Raw genomic sequence first — 20,614 nt, forward strand, 5'->3', positions numbered from 1 at the left:
CCCAAGAGGGAGCGGAAGCGTGTGCTAAGGGACGTATACGCGATGGAGCCAGTCGCCCCAAAGTTCAACCCATGGTCTTCCTGCCCGATCACTTTTGATCAAAGGAACCACCCCACTAGCATCCGTCATGGCGGATTCGCCGCATTGTTTCTAGACCCAATTATTGACGGATTTCACCTCACTAGAGTCCTTATGGATGGCGGCAGCAGCCTGAACCTGCTTTACCAGGATACAGTGCGGAAAATGGGCATCGATCCCTCGAGGATTAAACCCACTAGAATGACCTTTAAAGGCGTCATACCAGGTGTAGAGGCCAACTGTACAGGCTCAGTTACACTTGAAGTGGTCTTCGGATCTCCGGATAATTTCCGAAGCGAGGAGTTAATCTTCGATATAGTCCCGTTCCGCAGTGGCTATCACGCACTGCTCGGGCCAATCGCATTTGCTAAGTTCAATGCGGTGCCGCACTATGCATACCTCAAGCTCAAGATGCAAGACCCTCGAGGAGTCATCACAGTCAATGGAAACACCGAACGCTCTCTCCGAACAGAGGAGCATACGGCGGCTATCGCAGCGGAAGTACAAAGCAGCCTCTCAAGGCAATTCTCCAGTCCGGCCATTAAACGTCTAGACACCGTGAAGCGCGCCCGGAGTAACCTACAACAAGACCGCCTGGCACGTTCCGAGCAAGCGTAGCAATGCGGCCCCAACCCCAGCCCTCGCGAACTTGCGAAACCAGCATTGCACGTACATAACTACACTTTGGAAATACCATGGGCACAGGGGGAGGGGCACCATCACGGCATGCCCGAAACGCGGCTTAAACCGCACTAGGGGCTGCCGATTTCTTAATTTTCTCTTATTTTCAGGATTCCATTCTTCGGAAGGCTTGTTCGGCAGTACAATTGCCACACAAACGATACAACCAGGGAAGCAGAAAGCTACGCCGCACTATGTAACTCTAAGGTGGTCTCTATAATGAGCAGTATACCTGTTTTACATACCATTCCGTAGCTCACCCCTGGAAAGGACACATTAAATAGTCCCATTTTTTGCTTATCGCACTATTTGTATCGTTCTGCTTTGATCACACCTTTTTTAAACGAAACAATGCATAGCTTCCATCTATTATTGCATTACTCTTCTTTACGAATATATGTTCATTAATGACATGTTGCACCCGTACACTTCGGTACAGCCAATACGCCAGGGGCTTAAGTACCCCACAATACGGTGTGAGAAGTCCGAACACTTCCACAAGTGCAGCACCCCGAACTTATAGCATTATATGCATCGGCTCTGAATCATGTCTTGGGTCAATAGTTGGGTTTGCCCGGCTCCTATGTTTTGGTACCTTACGTTTCGTTATATCGACTAAGGTAGCACTAGGAGAACTACTGCGATTGTGCCCCAGTTGAGCTGGGCTAAGCACCTCAGTAGAGAAAGCTAAAACTGACCGTCATGATGAGCCGAGAGCTGGTCGCTGTTCGAGAGGTTTTTGAGTCCCTAAAGACTTATGCCGCTTAGAGCGAGGAGTCGGCTTTGTCCGGCCTAGGCGTGGATATCGCCCCGAACTCGGTCTTCCGAACACTAGGGGCTTCGCCAAAATTTAAAATTATAGAATTCTATGGCTAAGTGAGAGTGTTCAAGCATTATAGTCCGTTTGCCTTATTCTTTGTGTTGAGCGCCTCCCTCGAAGGACCCAAGAATGGGAAAAAGAGCGCTCATGTTTATCCCGAACACCCCAGCACTCGTGGCATGGGGGCAGAAGCCGACGACTCGCCATCTCTCAAATTTGATAAACAGCCGCACAGAAGGTAATATTTTAAATTCAAAAGCATTGCTTAGCGCATATGAACAAGTTTTCACTGTACAGGATCACCAATGCGAGTTTACTCAAAAATTACATCTTTGGAGCATTCATCCGCTATAAGGCGGGCACCCTTCAAGACGCCCTCATAATACGCTCCCAGGAAGGGATGCTCCTTGCCCAGCGGCGGACCGTCCTTCACTAGCTTCTCCGCATCCATCTTGCCCCAGTGCACTTTAGCACGAGCAAGCGCCCTACGGGCACCTTCGATGCAGACAAAGTGCTTGATTACTTCAAGCTGTGGACATGCATCCACCAGCCGCCTCACCAGCCCGAAGTAGATCCCAGACAGAGCCTCCCCAGGCCAAAGCCGAACTATGAAGCCTTTTATGGCCTGTTCGGCCACCTTGTGGAGCTCGACCATTTGCTTCAGCTGGTCGCTCAAAGGCACCAGGTGTCCGGCCTCAGCATACTAAGACTAGAACACCTTCTCTGCCGAGCTCTCCTCCTCGGCTCGGTAGTAGACGGCGGCATCAGACGCACTACGGGGCAAATCTGCGAATGCTCCTGGAGAGCTCCGGACTCGGGTAAGTAACAAGTAATTCACTTTCACGTGCTTGCTTTGCATAATGAATGCCTTACCCGCCGCTATCTTCTTCATTGCTTCAATTTCTCGGAGGGCTTTCTGGGCTTCAGCCTTGGCAGACTTCGCGCTTTTGAGGGCTGCCGCAAGCTCGGACGCTTGCGTCTTTGAGTCAAGCTCCAAACTCTCGTGTTTTTTCACGAGAGCCTGGAGCTCTTTCTGCACCTCCTCCACCCGCGCCTCCTACTTCCCTCTCTCTGTGCGCTCCGTGGCCGCTCTATTTTCGGCCTCGGACAGCGCTTGCTTAAGGGTTGCCACCTCGGTCATGGCCCCTATAATAGCACGTTGATCCTGTCATTTTTTGCAACCACATCTTCTCTATATACTTGCACAAGGTATTACTTACCTTCCTTCTCCTCGAGTTGCCTCTTGGCATGGACGAGCTCGTTCTTGGACCGCGCGAGGTTTTGCTTCAGCGTATCCACCTCCGCAGTCAGTGCGGCGGAGGCCAGCAGCGAAGCCTGCATACACATATTGACTTGATTATGTTAGACTCCTGCGAATGTTATTAGATCCTCTATTCGGCTTTTCTTTCCGAACGCCGAACAGAGCATCAGGGGATACTGTCTATGTGGTAATATTTTTACATATTCTTTACTTACCTCAAAGCCTGTTAGAAGGCTGGCACAGGCTTCAGTCAGTCCGCTCTTGGCAGACTGAACCTTCTGGATCACCGCACTCATAATAGTGCGGTGCTCCTCGTTGATGGAGGCGCCGTTAAGCACCTCCAGCAAATTGTCCGGTGCCTCCGGTTGGACGGAGGTCATCGGCTCGGTAGGCTTGACCCTCTTGGAAGGAGGTTGCCTACCGGAGTACAGAACTGTTGAAGGTTCCAGCGCGATGCCCTTGGGGGTTCTATCCCCCTTACGCCTGGAGTCCGGGAGGTCGCCTTGCGGCGCCTCCAGGACCACCTCCTCCTGGCTTGGAACCTGTTGGGACACCACCACGGCGTCGTCCGTAGGGTGGGGGAGATAGCCGTCGGAAGCGAATTCACATCCGACGAATCCAGGGAGCCGCTCGACGACTCGTCGAGCCCGACCTTGGGCGGACTGCACAGTCATGTTCGGCGTAAGGAGGAGCTGTGCAAGAAAGGAACACTATGACTCGCTCTGGTGTCCGAATACTTATGATCTCGCTAGGGGCTTGGCCCTGTGCGGCCACTCCTCTTCACCGTCGTCGGCGTTGGGGGAGCAGTCTGGAGGAAGGGTCTTCCCCTTCTTGGACCCTTCGGCCTCCCCAGTTGGGGCGGCCTTCCTTTTCTTCTCTCCCCCCGCTGGAGGGGGAGAGGTCTCTTCTTCCTCCTCCTCGTCTTCACGGCAGGAGTGCGCCTTGGAGTCGTCGGATGATGAATCCGACACCTCCTGGCGCCGGGCACTCTTTCGAGTCTCCGTGGCCTTCTTGGCCTTCTTCTCCGGCACCACATAGGGTGCCGGAACCAGCAGCTTCACCAAGCGAGCGTCCGCTAGGCCTTCGGGCAAAGGAGCCGGACAGTTGATCTGTCCGGACGTCTCCTGCCAATCCTGTCAAAGGTAAGGGAGCTTAGATCCCACATGGAGTCAAACTATGAAAAACTAATACCCTGTAAAAGGTAAAAATAGCTTACCGCACGAGCGTGACGCTGCGTGCTAAATCCGCGATCCTCGGTAGCGGATGGGGGGGCCTCGGCGCCCTTGAAAAGCACCTTCCAGGCATCTTCGTACGTCGTGTCGAAGAGCCTGCTCAGAGTTCGGTGCTGCGTCGGGTCGAACTCCCACAGGTTGAAAGCCCGTTGTTGACACGGGAGGATCCGGCGGATGATCATAACCTGGACTACGTTGACAAGTTTGAGCTTCTTGTCCACCAGGGTTTGGACGCATGTTTGGAGTCTGGTTAGCTCTCCTTCTTTACCCCATGACAGGCCCGTCTCTTTCCAGGAGGTGAGCCGCGTGGGGGGTCTGGATCGGAACTCGGGGGCTGCGACCCATTCAGGGTCGCACGGCTCGGTGATGTAAAACCACCCCGATTGCCACCCCTTTAGGGACTCCACGAAGGAGCCCTCGAGCCATAGGACGTTGGGCATCTTGCCCACCATGGCGCCTCCGCACTCCGCGTGGGTGCCGCGCACCACCTTCGGCTTGACATTGAAAGTCTTGAGCCATAGGCCGAAATGGGGGCGGATGCAGAAGAAAGCCTCGCACACAACGATAAACGCCGAGATATTGAGGACAAAGTTCGGGGCCAGATCGTGGAAATCCAGGCCATAGTAGAACATGAGCCCCCAGACAAATGGGTGGAGAGGGAAGCCCAGTCCGCGGAGGAAATGGGGGAGGAAAACCACCCTCCCATGGGGCCTAGGGGTGGGGATGAGCTGCCCCTCTTCGGGAAGCCGGTGCGCAATGTCGTTAGACAAGTATCCGGCCTTCCTCAGTTTTTTGATGTGTCCCTTCGTGATGGAGGAGACCATCCACTTGCCTCCCGCTCCAGACATGACTGGAGAAGGTTGAGGTGGGGTGTGCGGACTTGGGCGCTAGAGCTCGAGTGCACAGAAATGGATAGGCAAAGGAGGAAGAAGGCGTGGATGAAAACGTGGATCCTTATCCCCTTATATGGGTGGACGTGACTATGCGCCCCCACCAGCCTGGTAAAACTCGCTTATCTCCCAAGCGCCGTAATCAATGGCGCGGTTGGGTTACCCACACTAGTATTGATGAGAATCCCGGAATAAGGGGACACGATATCTGCTTTGACAAGACGTGCCAAGGAAACCGCCTCGCCAAACGCGCTGAGGTGGGACAGTAAAAACGATTCGAATAAAGACTTGGCCGTGGTGTGATGTCACGCTACAGAATACGTCAGCAGATTAGATTTGTGTAAATATTATTCTCTCTATGGCAATATGTGGAAACTTATTTTGCAGAGCCGGACACTACCTTTGTGTTCAAAATCTTCTATGAAGTACTTGGAGGAGGAACCCGCCTTGCAATGCCGAAGACAATCTACGCGCCGGACTCGTCGTCATTGAAGCCTGGTTCAGGGGCTACTGAGGGAGTCCTGGATTAGGGGGTGTCCGGATAGCCGGACTATACCTTCGGCCGGACTCCTGGACTATGAAGATACAAGATTGAAGACTTCGTCCCGTGTCCGGAAGGGACTTTCCTTTGCGTGGAAGGCAAGCTTGGCAATACGGATATGTAGATCTCCTACCATTGTAACTGACTCTGTGTAACCCTAGCCCTCTCCGGTGTCTATATAAACTGGAGGGTTTTAGTCCGTAGGACGAACAACAATCATACCATAGGCTAGCTTCTAGGGCTTAGCCTCTCTGATCTCGTGGTAGATCTACTCTTGTACTACCCATATCATCAATATTAATCAAGCAGGATGTAGGGTTTTACCTCCATCAAGAGGGCCCGAACCTGGGTAAAACATTGTGTCCCCTGCCTCCTGTTACCATCCGCCTAGACGCACAGTTCGGAACCCCCTACCCGAGATCCGCCGGTTTTGACACCGACAAAGATCATGGTGCTACTTTGAAGCACAAGTGTGGTAAAAGGATAGTAACATTGTCCCTTCTCTCTTTTCTCTCATTTTTTGGGCCTTTTCTTTTTTATGGCCTTTCTCTTTTTTTGGGCCTTCTCTTTTATGGCCTTTCTCGTTTTTTATTCCTCACTTGGGACAATGCTCTAATAATGATGATCATCACACTTCTATTTATTTACAACTCAATGATTACAAATCGATACTAGAACAAAGATGACTCTATATGAATGCCTCCGGCAGTGTATCAGGATATGCAATGAACCAAGAGTGACATGTATGAAAGAATTATGAACGGTGGCTTTGCCACAAATACTATGTCAACTACATGATCATGCTAAGCAATATGACAATGATGAATGTGTCATGATGAATGGAATGATGGAAAGTTGCATGGCAATATATCTAGGAATGGCTATGGAAATGCCATAATAGGTAGGTATGGTCCCTGTTTTGACGAAGATATAAGGAGGTTTATGTGTGAAAGAGTGTATCATATCATGGGGTTTGGATGCACCGGTGAAGTTTGCGCCAACTCTCAATGTGAGAAAGGGCAATGCACGGTACCGCAGAGGCTAGCAAGGATGGAAGGGTGAGAGTGCGTATAATCCATGGACTCAACATTAGTCATAAAGAACTCACATACTTATTGCAAAAAACTACAAGTCATCAAAAACCTCGGTACTACGCGCATGCTCCTAGAGGGATAGATTGGTAGGAAAAGACCATCGCTCGTCCCCGACCGCCACTCATAAGGAAGACAATCAAATAACACCTCATGTTTCAAATTTGTTGCATAACGTTTACCATACGTGCATGCTACGGGACTTGCTAACTTCAACACAATTATTTCTTAATTTCACAACTACTCAACTAGCATGACTTTGATATTATTACCTCCATATCTCAAAACAATCATCAAGCATCAAACTTCTCTTAGTATTCAACACACTCATAAGAAAGTTTTATTATTAATCTTGCATACCAAGCATATTAGGATCTTAAGCAAATTACCGTGCTCTCAAAATAATCTAAGTGAAGGATGAGAGATCAATAGTTTCTATAAAACAAATCCACCACCGTGCTCTAAAAGATATAAGTGAAGCACTAGAGCAAAACTATAAAGCTCAAAAGATATAAGTGAAGCACATAGAGTATTCTAACAAATTCCAAATCATGTATGGCTCTCTCAAAAGGTGTGTACAGCAAGGATGATTGTGGTAGACTAACAAGCAAAGACTCAAAGCATAAAAGACGCTCCAAGCAAAACACATATCATGTGGTGAATAAAAATATAGCTCCAAGTAAAGTTACCCATAGAAGTAGACGAAAGAGGGGATGCCTTCCGGGGCATCCCCAAGCTTTGGCTTTTAGGTGTCCTTAGATTATCTTGGGGGTGCCATGGGCATCCCCAAGCTTAGGCTCTTGCCACTCCTTGTTCCATAATCCATCAAATCTTTACCCAAACCTTGAAAACTTCACAATACAAAACTTAAAGTAGAAAATCTCGTGAGCTCCGTTAGCGAAAGAAAACAAAAGACCACTTCAAGGTACTGCAATGAATTCATTATTTATTTATATTGGTGTTATACCTACTGTATTCCAACTTCTCCATGGATTATAAACTATTTTACTAGCCATAGATTCATCAAAATAAGCAAACAACACACGAAAAACAGAATCTGTCAAAAAAGAACAGTTTGTAGTAATCTGTAGCTAGCGCAAGATATGGAACCCCAAAAATTCGAAAATAAATGGATGGACGTGAGGAATTTATATATTAATCATCTTCAAAAATAATTAACTAAATATCACTTTCCAAATAAAAATGACAGCAGTTCTCGTGAGCGCTAAAGTTTCTGTTTTTTACAGCAAGTTCAACAAGACTTTCCCCAAGTCTTCCCAACGGTTCTACTTGGGACAAACACTAATTAAACACAAAAAAACATAACCAAAACAGAGGCTAGATAAATTATTTATTACTAAACAGGAGCAAAAAGCAAGGAATAAAAATAAAATTGGGTTGCCTCCCAACAAGCGCTATCGTTTAACGCCCCTAGCTAGGAATAAAAGCAAGGATAGATCTAGGTATTGCCATCTTTGGTAGGTAATCCATAAGTGGCTCTCATGATAGATTCATATGGCAATTTTATTTTGCTTTCAAGGGAAGTGTTCCATGCCCTTTTTAATGGAAATTGAAATCTAATATTCCCTTCCTTCATATCAATAATTGCACCAACCGTTCTATGGAAAGGTCTACCGAGAATAATAGGGCAAGAAGGATTGCAATCTATATCAAGAACGATAAAATCTACGGGCACATAATTCCTATTTGCAACAATAAGAACATCATTAATTCTTCCCATAGGTTTCTTAATAGTGGAATCCGCAAGATGCAAATTTCGAGAGCAATCGTCAAAATCACGGATATCCAGCCAATCACACAAAGTTTTGGGAATAGTAGAGACACTTGCACCCAAATCACACAAAGCATAAAACTTGTAATCTTTAATTTTAATTTTTATATTAGGTTCCCACTCATCATAAAGTTCTCTAGGGATAGAAACTTTCAACTCAAGTTTTTCTGCATAAGATTGCATCAAGGCATCAACGATATATTCGGTAAAGGCTCTATATTGATTATAAGCATGAGGAGAATTTAGCAAGGATTGCAACAAGGAAATACAATCAATTAAAGAGCAATTTTCATAATTAAATTCCTTGAAATCCAATATAGTGGGTTTAGCAACATCTAGGGTTTTATTTCTTTTAATCCCACTTTTATCAATTTCATCATCAAGATCTAAATACTCCGAATTTTTAGAACACCTACTAGGTAAAGGTGGATCATATACAGTCCCATCATTATCAAGATTAATATTTCAAAACAAAGATTTAATAGGGGACACATCAATAACTTTTAGATCTTCATCTTTATTTTCATAGGAATTGGAAGAACACGCTTTAATAAAGGCATCTTTCATAGCACGCGTCCTAGCGGTTCTTTCCTTGCACTCATCAATGGAAATTCTCATGGCTTTGAGAGACTCATTGATATCATGCTTAGGAGGAATAGATCTATGCTTTAAAGAATCAACCTCAAGAGAAATTCTATCAACGTTCCTAGCCAAATCATCAACTTTAAGAAATTTCTCTTTAAGCAAAGTATTAAAATTCTTTTGTGAATTCACAAACTCTTTAACTCTACTCCCAAATTCAGAGGGCATATTATTAAAATTTCCATAAGAGTTGTTGTAGGAATTTCCATAATTATTAGAAGGATTACTAGGATAAGGCCTAGGATTAAAATTCCCTCTAGACACGTTGTTACCAAAATTATTCCTACCAACAAAATTCACATCCATAGATTCATTATTATTCTCAATCAAAGTAGACAAAGGCATACCATTAGGATCAGAAGAAACACTCTTAGTAGCAAATTATTTCATAAGTTCATCCATCTTTCCACTCAAAACATTAATTTCTTCTATCGCATGCACATTTTATTAGTGGATCTTTTAGTGTGCCATTGAGAATAATTAAACATAATATTATCTAGGAGTTTAGTAACATCTCCTAAAGTGATTTCCATAAAAGTGCCTCCCGCGGCCGAATCTAAAAAATTTCTAGAAGCAAAATTCAATCTGGCATAATTTTTTTGTATAATCATCCACAAATTCAAACCATGAGTAGGGCAATTACGTATCATTAATTTCATTCTCTCCCAAGCTTGTGCAACATGTTCATGATCAAGTTGTTTAAAATTCATAATATCGTTTCTAAGAGAGATGATCTTAGCAGGAGGAACATACTTAGAGATAAAAGCATCTTTGCACTTGTTCCATGAATCAATACTATTTTTAGGCAAAGATGAAAACCAAGCTTTAGCATGATCTCTAAGCGAAAAAGGAAATGATACGTCTCCAACGTATCTATAATTTTTGATTGCTCCATGCTATATTATCTACTATTTTGGACTATATTGGGCTTTATTTTCCACTTTTATATTATTTTTGGGACTAACCTATTTACCGGAGGCCCAACCCAGAATTGTTGTTTTTTTGCCTATTTCAGTGTTTCGGAGAAACAGAATATCAAATGGAGTCCAAACGGAATAAAATCTTCAGAAACGTGATTTTCTCATCAAATAAGACCCAGGAGACTTGGACCCCCCGTCAAGAAAGCTACGAGGTGGTCACAAGGGTAGGGGACGCGCCTCCCTAGGGCACGCCCCCTGCCTCGTGGGCCCCTCGAAGCTCCACCGACGTACTTCTTCCTCCTATATATACCTACGTACCCCCAAACGATCAGATACGGAGCCAAAAACCTAATTCCACCACCGCAACTTTCCGTATCCATGAGATCCCATCTGGGGCATGTTCCGGAGCTCCGCCGGAAGGGGAATCGATCATGGAGGGCTTCTACATCATCATCCAAGCCTCTCTGATGAAGTGTGAGTAGTTTACTTCAGACCTTCGAGTCCATAGTTAGTAGCTAGATGGCTCCTTCTCTCTTTTTGGATCTCAATACAATGTTCTCCCCCTCTGTTGTGGAGATCTATTCGATGTAATCTTCTTTTTGCGGTGTGTTTGTTGAGACCGATGAATTGTGGGTTTATGATCCAGTTTATCTATGAATAATATTTGAATCTTCTCTGAATTCTTTTATGTATGATTTGTTATCTTTGCAAGTCTCTTTGAATTATCAATTTGGTTTGGCCTACTAGATTGGTTGTTCTTGCCATGGGAGAAGTTCTTAGCTTTGGGTTCGATCTCGCGGTGTCCTTTCCCAGTGACATAAGGGGCAGCAAGGCACATATTGTATTGTTGCCATCGAGGATAACAAGATGGTTTTTTTATCATATTGCATGAAACTATCCCTCTACATCATGTCATCTTGCTTAAGGTGTTACTCTGTTTTTAACTTAATACTCTAGATGCATGCTGGATAGCGGTCGATGAGTGGAGTAATAGTAGTAGATGCAGAATCGTTTCGGTCTACTTGTCTCGAACGTGATGCCTATATACATGATCATACCTAGATATTCTCATAACTATGCTCAATTCTGTCAATTGCTCAACAGTAATTTGTTCACCCACCGTAGAATACTTATGCTCTTGAGAGAAGCCACTAGTGAAACCTATGGCCCCCGGGTCTCTTTCTCATCATATCAATCACCATCACTTTATTATTGCTTTGCTTTTAGTTTGCCTTTTACTTTTTACCTTGCATCTCTATACCAAAAATACCAAAAATATTATTTATCATCTCTATCAGATCTCACTTTCGTAAGTGATTGTGAAGGGATTGACAACCCCTAAGCGCGTTGGTTGCTGTCAGTGTCAAAACCGACGGATCTCGGGTAGGGGGTCCCGAACTGTGCGTCTAAGGCGGATGGTAACAGGAGGCAGGGGACACGATGTTTTACCCAGGTTCGGGCCCTCTTGATGGAGGTAAAACCCTACGTCCTGCTTGATTTATTCTTGATGATGGGTGTTACAAGAGTTGATCTACCACGAGATCGGAGAGGCCAAACCCTAGAAGCTAGCCTATGGTATGATTGTATGTTGTCCTACGGACTAAACCCTCCGGTTTATATAGACACCGGAAAGGGCGAGGGTTACACAAGGTCGGTTACAAAGGTGGAGATATACATATCCGTATTGCCTAGCTTGCCTTCCACACCAAGTAGAGTCCCATCTGGACACGAGACGAAGTCTTCAATCTTGTATCTTCATAGTCCAACAGTCCGGCCAAAGGATATAGTCCGGCTGTCTGGAGACCCCCTAATCCAGGACTCCCTCAGTAGCCTCTGAACCAGGCTTCAATGACGATAAGTCCAGCGCACAGTATTGTCTTCGCCATTGCAAGGCGGGTTCCTCCTCCGAATACATCACGGAAGAATTTGAATACAAGGATAGTGTCCGACCCTGCAAAATAAGTTCCACATACCACCGTAGAGAGAATAATATTTCCACAAATCTAATCTGCTGACTTGTTTTGGCAACATGACATCATGCCATGGCTCGGTGATTATTCGAACTGTTTTTCTTTAACTAGCCCCGCTCATAACGCGAGGCAGTTTCTTGACACGTCTTGTCAAAGCAGAGATTGTGTTCCCCTTATTACGGGATTCTAATCAACACGGATGTGGGTAACCCAGCCGTGCCTAGGACTCCTAGATTTTAGGCAAGTCCCAAACGTCCACGGGGAGGACGCTTGATATTCACCCTCTTTATAAAGGGGCAAGGCCTTTACTTTTTCCCTCTCGTGCTCAATCGAGTCCTTCCCCCGCCTCGAGTTCTAACACCCAAAGCCTAGGTCAGGTGCTCCGGATCTTCAATCATGTCCGGATCCAGCCTCCAGGGCCGGTGGATGCCCTCCTCCATCACGGAAGAGGATATCAAGAAATTGAGGGAGGCAAGGTACCTGACCACCGAAGTCTCACATCGGCTGCCCGCCCGAGGGCAGGTCTTCCCTACTCCTGAACCCAACGAAGAAGTCGTGTTCATCTCCCACTTCCTCCGAGGACTAGGCCTCGCTCTGGATCCCTTCGTAAGGGGTTTAATGTTCTATTACGGGCTTGATTTCCATGATCTAGCCCCGGATTCCTTTCTCCACATCTCGGCATTTATTGTCGTATGTGGGGCCTTCCTCCGCATTACCCCTCACTTCGGCCTGTGGCTCAAGACCTTTGATGTGAAGCCGAAGATGGCCGAGGGACAATACACAGCGTGCAGAGGTGCATTAATAAGCAAGATTGCAGGAGCTCCGTGGCCAAAAGGTTCCTTTCCAGAGGTGTCTGGATTATGGCAATGGGAGTGGTTCTACATCACCGCTCCCAGAAGTGCCAAGTGGGTAGCTTGCACCGCCTTTCGCTCGGGCCCTCCACCACAACTGATGTCATGGATCAGCAGGGGGCTGAGCTGGGGTCCAGCCAAGGATGTGCCCATATTGCAGAGCCGCATCCGGGATCTCTTCGAGGGAGATTTTAGTTTGGTTATGGTAATGCAAGTCATGCTGGTTCGTCGAGTCCAGCCTTGCAAACGCCGGCCCCTCCGCTTGTGGGAATTCAACCCAGAAGGACCATGCGCTATCCAGAATTTCCTCGGCCTGACGCACGAGGAGATGTATAAATCATTCTTCGGACCTCAAATGGAGTGTCCGGATACTACCGAGGACGTGGGCCTGAGCAGCAACTGCACCGCCGACCAAGTAAGTAATCCTCTAGCCGAACACACCGTCTTTCATTTATCATGACGTCATTATGAGAAATCGCTTTTTGACCAGGACTGGCTAACAAAGGCGAAGATGATTCGGTGTTCGGCCCTACTCCCTGGGGGTTTGGACAATCCGGTACTGGAAAAGATGCTCGAGCTAGCACCTTGCCCGGAGCCCTCGAAGGAAGATAAAGGTGGGAATAATGAGGGCGAAAGCGGGCCCCCATCGCTACCAATTCCAACCAAGGGAATGAGCGCCTCCGTGAAGGAGGATAACCAAGGGGAAGATTCCAACCTTCTCTCGCTCCGGGGAAGGAAGAGGACTGCCTCTGCGGATCCGGAAACCAAGGCTTCCAAACGGGAGAAGAAGTCTCCAACAGAGGGTCCTGCCTTGGGGGGTGCTCTTGCCGCACAAAGTCCGCGTGGGGATCAGCCCTCTAACGAGCCGTAAGTGATAAAAAAAATACTTAATAGTAAAGATATTCTACCTTACTTCCGAGGAAAATAACCGAAGCGTTTGTCTTGCAGTTTGGATCTTAGCCCTTCTCAACAGAGCTCGTCTTTCGGGGACCTTCTTCCGGAGATGATGGAGAGTGAAACGCCTCCCCCGGACTCCCCCGCTCAAGAAGCGGGCGACCTTGAAGTGTCGTCACGGAGGGCCTCTCTGAATCCGGTGAGGCCAGAAGATAATCCTGTAGTCGCCCGAAGTCCCCAGCATCCGGCTCTTGAAGAGGGCGAACAAGAGAGTCTGGCGTCGTCTGGTATGCGGTCGGACGTACTGAGGGATCTGTTGAAGCGAGCGAACGTCTCAGAAGAACACCGTATGTTAATGAGTACGATGATGGAAAGGATTTCGTCTGCTGAAAGCAGGTTGCATGACGCCTTTATGTGTCTACTAACGGGCTTTGAGGTACGTGAGATGATATACCTTTGTAATAGTACCGCACATTTTTAAGTGTGCCCTGTGTAGATAGTAGCCCCTGAAACTCTGGTTGTCACCGAGAACGGCGGCAAGCAGAGGATCGTAGTCCCAGGTAATAACCATACTGTTTTAATGTGCAGGTAGTGGGAGCTCCGGTGGCTAGCCGAACTCATGAGTTTGCCGAACTGAAGCGGCAACTGGATGCGGCGGATGCTGACATCGAGCTTGTTAACAAGAGGCTTGACGAGGCACAGGGTAAGTGATATTTTCTAGTGAATGCCACATAGTAAGAGCAGCGTGATGCCAGTATCTTTAATATTTTGTGATTGCAGATGGAGCTGCCACCATGGAAACCCTTCGGGCGGAACTTGCCCGAGCCAAAGAACAAGCAAGGAGTAGTAATGCGGCTGCTTTGAAGGCGGCCGAAGAGTTGAAAGCCGAGAAGGCCGCGCATTGCGAGAGCAAAGAGAAGATGGACAAGATGGCCGTAAAGTTAAAAGGCACTGCCGACTGTTGCCAGTTCCTTGAAGAAGAAAACCAAGCAAAGGCAACAGACCTTGAAAAGGCCACAGTGGCGACCAAAGACACCCGCTCTGCCATGAGAGCAAAGAAGGAGGAGATGTGTGAAGCCGGTGATATTGTGGCTGGGAAGCCCTTTTTACTGCGAAGGAAGTTCGGAGATCCGCGGTATGCCCCTCTGGATCAGCTGTGGAGTTCGGCAGACGCATATCTGGATTTGACGGCGAGTGCTGTCGATGCGGCCGAATACTTCCGGGATCAAACAGATCGTGAAGTGGACAAGCTATTCTGGTCGCAGTTTAACGTTCCAGAGCGTCTGCTTCCACTAACTAATCAACTTGCCGAATGGGTCAAACTCAATAGATTGTCTGGCCTCGCCATGAGGTCTGTCGTAGATCATCTGTGGCCGGAAAAGCCGAAGCCGAACAGCTATTTCAGCTTAGTGCAGCAGTTCCTTGGTGCGGTGCCACGCATCAATGCGATGAAGAGGTCGGCGTGCATAGAAGGCTCGCGGATGGCCCTTGCCCGTGTCAAAGCATACTGGGCGGAGATGGATGCTACCACTGTTGCGGCGCAGGGTTCGGCCATAGGCCGAGTTGCTGCCGAGCACTATTTTGAAGAAGTTCTTGAGGGTGCTTGTTTGATAGAGGCCCAGTGCTCGAAGAATATTATGTTTGAGTGACATGTATTCCCATTATAAAAACAATGTTTTATTAAATTTATCAAGGTTGTGTTTATACTTTTGCCCGAAAGTATTGTGATGCCTCCTGTGCGGACGTTTATGTATACATGTGTATAACCTGAAAGATTGCAGTCGTCGGCTTCAGCCCATACGCATATAATGCGGGGGTGTTCACAGAAGACGCGTATTCACACTTAGTCCAACGTCTTGGTCCTAATAAGGAGGTGATGGCGCAACGAACTAGGCAACCGGACTATAATGCTTTAACACTTTCACTTAGCCATAGGAGGTTGACAGTAGGGCTACTATATAGCCCGTGGTGGCTCCGCAGTCACCCGAATTCGGGGTGCGTACATGCCCGGCCAGGAAACGGCCCTTCGTTAAGGCGGGGGAATTCTAAGATTCTGATAGGTCATCAAGTGGTTGACCAGTCTCGCGCTATATCATGATAGTCAGTTTTCGACTTTCTCTACTGAGGTGCTCGTCCGGATGAACCAGGGCACAATCGCAGTAGTTATCCTGGTGCTGCCTTAGCCGATAGAGCGGAATGTAAGGCACCAAAACACAGGAGCCGGGCAAACCCAACATTTGACCAAAGACATGATTCGGAGCTGATGCATATAAGGCCAAACTCGCGACGTCGAACACTCCCTAAGGTATTCGGTCTTTATGGTGTAAACCGGGCCTAAACAGTGCCCTTTGTAAGAAGCCCCTGTTGTCCAGGTACGTGCATTATTCTGACGTGGCCACATGCCAAGACGTCAGCATCCTTCTCAATTGTACTGAGAATCCGAAGGATGTGTATCAACAAGAGACAGTAAAAAAGGTTGACGCCGGGTCTTAACCTAAAAAGAATCCTTTGAACGGGTCCCTGCTGCACGTCTGCGCCCGTGTCTCCGTTGTGCCATATTTTGGACGGGTGTAGCACGATGGTCATATGTAAAAGAGAGGAATTTAGGTGAAAAGTTGTCGTGCAAAAAAGTAGGTTTAAAGAAACCATGTACAGTTCAAGATGAGTAAAAATTGCCACTTGTCTGCGCGCGTTGAGGCCCTTGTATTTGTAATAGGGGTGTGGTCATCAAACCTGTATGAATTATATATAGCTGCGCCAGACTCGTCTAACCGTGTCCGTGGTCTTGACGACCTATCAAATGCTTTAGTTGGTGAGGCCGTTTTAGTGTGCGACTGTCAAGGCAGCCGCACTCTCTTCGGCGTGCAGGGATCGCTCAATATTGCTATTTACTGTAATGATGCCACGTGGACCGGGCATCTTAAGTGCGAGGGAAGCGTAATGCGGTATTGCGTTAAAGCGGGCGAAAGCTTCACGTCCAAGTAGTGCTTGATGGCCACTTTGGAACGGAGCAATGTGGAAGGTTAAATTTTCGCTACGGAAGTTGTCGGGAAGCTGAATACAACTTCGAGTAGCAGGGAGCCCATGCAATGAGCCCCTGGGCCTGGCGTTACTCTTCTAAAGGTAGTATTGCTGCGGCAAATTTTTGTTGGGTCTATCCCCATTTTGCGGATTGTGTTCTGATATATCAAGTTTAAGCTGCTGCCTCCGTCCATCAGGACTCGTGTGAAGTGGTATCCGTGAATTATTGGGTCTAATACCAAGGCAGCCCATCTGTCGGCGGGAACGACACCTATGGGATCACAAGAATCCCTACTGTGGTTGGCGGGGCGCGGGGTCGTGAGAAGAGCGGATCTAACAGGTAGCACACGGTTCGTTTATCCAGGTTTGGGCCGCGAGGATGCGTAAAACCCTACTCCTGCTTTGGTGGATTGTATATCTGTGTTCTTGGGCTAGCTATTGGGCGTGAGGAGCTCCAAAAAGCCGAATCCTTCTACTGGTCACCTCGGGCCTCCTTTTATAAAAAAGGGGTTGCCACATTGGCACACAGGAGGTGGAAAGGGAACAGTGATGCGAGGTTATCCCTCGCATTACATGACAAGGCGCATTTAATGCGTCGTGCTTACGTGTCCTTGCTTTATCGGGGACGGGGGAGAGATCTGCCTCGTCCGTTGCCGCTCCTTCTTGTGTCGACACGCGCCCTGGCCAGCGACGCCTGCGATGCCACGTAGGTAGGCAGGCAGCTGAGGTGGCGCAGTGGTGGGTCTTCACGAAGATCTGCATGCCGCCACGCAGGTGCCTGTCCAGCCGGTTGGGTCGGCAGCTGCATGCGAACGGCGGTGGAGGTTTAGTCGGCATGGGCCTGATGGTGGCCCTGCGGGTGTCCTTGGCAAGGGCCTTGCCGGGGCCCCGGCAAGGGTCTTGCCGAGGCGCCTGCTGTCATCCCCGGCAAGGCGCTTGCCGGGGGCCTTGTGGTCTTCCTTGGCTGGGATCCCGCCAAGGGTTGTCGTCTCCTTAGTGCGTATCTGATCTTGTATGTCTTCACAAAGATCTGCATGCCGCCATGGGGATGTCTCCCGAATCCTTGCCCTTTGGGGGCAGTGGACTCAAGGGTGATTTGCTCCGTAGGCGCAGGACGAGTTGCCGCGACAAGGGTCTTGCCGGGGCTGCTAGACTATCTCCCGGCAAGGATCTTGCCGGGGGAGTTCGCTTCGTCCCCTTTGCTCTTCGTGGTCTTGGCCTTGGCGTCGTTATAGTTCTCTTGAGCTTCGGTCTTACCCTGGCTTACCTCCCTTGCCTTGCTTGGTGTGGTGGTGCTCGTGGCTCAGACTGCCCGTGCACAGTTATAGGGGTACAAAAAGTGTACTCCTCTTTTTGTACACCGACAGGAGTCCCCGGGCCTGGCCACACATAATCGCAACGCGCTGTTGGGCTAGGCCCAAAAATGGTGCGCGGGCAGGCGGGGCGGTTTTTACCGCGGTAAGATTCTTTGCATGCTGCGCTTCCCACGACTCCCGCGCGTGGCACGGCATGGGGAGGTGCGTGTGACGTGGGCGGCATGTGTGGGGTTGGTTCCCGCAGGCATGCGTCACATCATAGTGAAGGGGCAGTTCGCGCCTTCCCCATAAACGGAGGGAGGCATGGAGGCGCGACCCATTTACTGAATGGGGCTGAGGCGTGGTCTTCAAGGCATCCACTCCCCATGATCACGGGGTGGGGAGTGGTCGTCTCAGCTGTCCCCTCGGTTTTGCACGTCCGCCATGTGTCTCCCATGCGCCTGGGGTGGCGAACGGTCGAGGCGGGAAACCGGGCCGTCGCTGGTTGGGGCGGCGGGTCGGTCCTGGCTCCCTGCGCCTTCCATATCTTGATTGGCCGAGCGGGGCGGCCGAGCCCCAACCCCGATCCTTTATAAAGAGCGGGAGGGGGGGGGGGAGGATGGCGTCCCGCATTCTTTCATCTTCTTCTTCCTTCAGCTTCTACTCCTCCCTTCCATCCATCATGGAGAGAGGGAATCCTGGTCCTTCGGCAGTGGCGGCGAGGGTCGCTGCTCGACAACGCGGGAGATGGAGCTGGATCCGCCGGAGTCATTGTGGCTGCACATGAGGGGCTGCGGGATGAGTGGCACGCGGGCCCGCGTCGAATTCCCTGCCCCTCACGTGATGTATCTTGGTCGGGGATGGAAGACGTTTGCTCATATCCACCGCTTGACGGAGGGTCTCACTCTTCATTTTAAGCTGGTGGAGGGTGGCCTTCTCTCCGTTAAGGTCTTCGGGTGCTTCGGGACCCATGCAAGGTGCTGCGTGGAGAGCTCTTCTGATAGCGAAGATTCCTCCTCGGGCGGGAGTGACGAGGAGGACAGCGGCAGCGACGACGAGGGTAGTAGGCGGTAGGATGACGAGTCCGATTAAGTGTCGGGTGCCGCTCCGTGCGGCACCGGCGACCCCATCATCCGCGTCGCTGGCTCCCTGAACTTATCGGGGTCGTCTCCTTGGGCGGCTGGCATTGGGAGGCTGCGGAAGAGGAAGAGGGCGGACGGCAAGGCCGTCAAGTCGGAGTACGCGGGCACCGATGCCTTCGGCGCGTGCTGACGTCCTGCCGCCTCGTCTTCGAGCTCTTCTTCCGGCGCCGCCATCACCATCCAGCCTTTGGACGGCCACCAAGATGTTCTCTTGGTGTCTTCTGCCACCCGTAGCTCGCCTAGGCGCTCCTTTGGTCCTTTTCGCCTCCTTGACCTGCCTCCTGAGGAGAGGGACAAGAAAGGGATTACGGGCACCTTATCTCTTTTTAGTTTGTAAGCCTTCGGTCCTTTGTTGAATTTAAAACTTGTAATCCCATCATTCATGTTTTTCATTCCCTATGGACTGTACCTGAGTGGAATGTTTTTAATGAAAAAGGGATGCTTGCCGGGTCATTTGTTTGTGGGTGGAACCCACAGCAAGAAATAAATCCTTGATATCTTTAAGATAAACATTTCCTTGCCCGACAGCAGGCCTTGCCGTCTCCCCACTTTGCTCGACCTTCCTCACGCCTTTGGCAGAGGCAGGGATGAGGCGGGTTTAGGCTCCTTGTTTCATCCTTTTGCTGCCGCGACTACGACCAAACTTGGCCCCAGGAACGAGCCCTATGGCCTAGAGTTAGGGGAGCACGGTAGCTTAGGGGGAAAACGAGGTTTCCCATACCTCAGTCCATAATGGAATGCATGATAAGGGATGAAGAACTTATCTGAAGTTGCAGTCCCCGGCAACCCCGGTTCGCCATGGGTGAATCTTTGCTGTTGCAGCCCCCGACAATACTGGCTTGCCGGGGGCTAGATGCTGGTCTGTTCCTCTTTTTTTCCTCCCCAAGTGGTTCAGCATGGATATCTGTGTGTCCTGTGAACCAAAGAAGACAAAAGAAAGACAAAGAGACGCACACTCGACCTCTAAGCTAGGGGTTAGTCGCCGCTAAGCACTATCAACCCTAACCAAGGACGAGACTCGACCTAGCATGCATGCTATAACTTAGGGCGCCAGCGCTTCATTTACTTATGCTCAGGGTCTGCGCCTGGCTTTGTACAAAGGGTTACATGCGTCATCAGCAAGGCTCGTACAAAAGGTGGCTTGCCGGGGGTCCCGGCAAGCCGCGCCTCACCGGTAAAACTTGTGAAGATGCTCAATGTTCCAGGAGTTACTCATCGGAACGACATCTTCGGTCTCCAGGCGGACTGCGCCGGGCCTGGTGACTCGTATTACTCGATAAGGGCCTTCCCACTTTGGCGTCAACTTGTTGGAATTCTTGGCCGATTGAACGCGCCGAAGAACAAGGTCACCTTCCTCAAAGCTTCGGGCATGAACCTTGCGGCTATGGTAGCGGCGCAAGGCTTCCTGGTAGCGCGCTGCTCTCACAGCCGCCCGAAGACGATCTTCCTCAAGGAGCGTTGCGTCATCTTGCCGTAATTGCTCTTGTTCAAGC

The sequence above is a fragment of the Triticum aestivum genome, chromosome 6A (genome assembly GCF_018294505.1).
Source record: "Triticum aestivum cultivar Chinese Spring chromosome 6A, IWGSC CS RefSeq v2.1, whole genome shotgun sequence".
Taxonomy (NCBI): Eukaryota; Viridiplantae; Streptophyta; class Magnoliopsida; order Poales; family Poaceae; genus Triticum; species Triticum aestivum.